The sequence below is a fragment of the Octodon degus genome, unplaced genomic scaffold (assembly GCF_000260255.1).
Source record: "Octodon degus isolate 3935 unplaced genomic scaffold, OctDeg1.0 scaffold00090, whole genome shotgun sequence".
NCBI lineage: Eukaryota > Metazoa > Chordata > Mammalia > Rodentia > Octodontidae > Octodon > Octodon degus.
In genome coordinates, this window is record NW_004524666.1 from 1,264,790 (window position 1) to 1,266,174 (window position 1,385).

At 36.6% G+C, this 1,385-nt stretch overlaps 1 non-coding gene across 1 annotated transcript; it reads left to right on the plus strand.

The window, feature by feature from the left end:
• Positions 1 to 913: 913 nt before the first annotated feature.
• Positions 914 to 1,041, plus strand: LOC111818416. The gene has a single exon (XR_002822409.1). It is a non-coding gene; the product is annotated as a small nucleolar RNA SNORA40 (small nucleolar RNA).
• The last annotated feature ends 344 nt before the right edge of the window (positions 1,042 to 1,385 follow it).

Genomic DNA, 1,385 nt, shown 5'->3' on the forward strand with positions numbered 1-1,385 from the left:
ACAGAAGTGTCTTCGCTTCCACTAACCTCCACCTTCTCATTATATTCTAGCACTGTACGTTATGCATCAACACACTTAATTTCTTTTTTGATTTTAATTCAGGTAACCAAGTTCTAATTTACTAATGATTTCTGAATGCCTTTTTATTTATGGTTTGGGGCTATTTGCATGACAGTCATTTAGCAAATTAATGTAGATGAAAAGCAATAATTTTACAGATGTTTATTGCAATCATGCTGTCATCCCATACTTAAAATGCTAATCTATTGGCTTCTGTTCATTAGAGATGAGCTTCACTTACTTTGCAACATTAGTATTTTATAACCTGGGGTGTTCTGAAGTAGGCTGAACTTCAGAATTTTAAGCGTTCTGCTTAGAATTGATTTTTCAAAGAGTAAGTACATTTTATTACTACTTTAAAATTATCCCTCTTCTGGCTGGCATTATATAATCTGGGGCTCTTTACATTCATGTACGTATTATAGGGTAAGTGTTTCTCTTAATTTTACATTTCTAGTGGCATAATCAGGGAATATAGCTTCAGACAAATAGTCCCCGTATTGAATGACAAAGTCCTCAAAAGGGTCAAAAGTTAACTCTTGTGAAAGACAGAAATGTAGCCAGGTAAAGAACTGGACTAGGATCAAGGGCCAATGCCACCAGGATTTCTGTCCTTTCTGTGCCTAGTTGATCTTTTCTGAGCAAATTATATTTATTTTCCTCCTGGTATTTATTTGCTAATATCAAGGGTCTCAATACTCTTGGTAGAAATGACAGCCTTGCTTGATCATAAACAAACACCTGCGTTCATCCCCAGATCATGGGAAGGATGACTCAGTCTGTAGATCACTCTGGAGTCCTGGAAATGGGATGAGGGTGAAGATGGTTTTCACTCCCCAGAGTGGCTGTGCTTGGCACTTATGTGTGCTTCTGTTTTAACTGGTGGTTTAAAACTTAATGGGCAGGTGGAAAAAATAAATTATTTTGTAAACCAAAGCCCATTTTTCAGTATGAGTTTTTTTTTGTATAAGAGGGAATATTAGGGTGAAGCATAGTGGTACAAGTCTGTGATCCTGAGACTCCTGAGGTTAAGGCAAAGGGAAAGAACTCTGAACTGTAGAGTGAGACTCTACTTCAAAACACAAGCAAAACCAACAATTTTATGATGACAGTACAGGTTAAAGTCACAGTGTTTATCCTTTGTAAAAAATGGCTGTGGACTAGAGAACTTAAAACCTCAGTAAATGAAAGGCTTTCAGTATATAGAAAAATTTTCATTTTCATACATTATGTTTAAAAAATAAATGGGACCACGAGATAGCACAGTGGCTTAAGTACCTACTGGGCAAGGGCAAGTCCCAGAGTTCAATCCTCACGATTAGAAA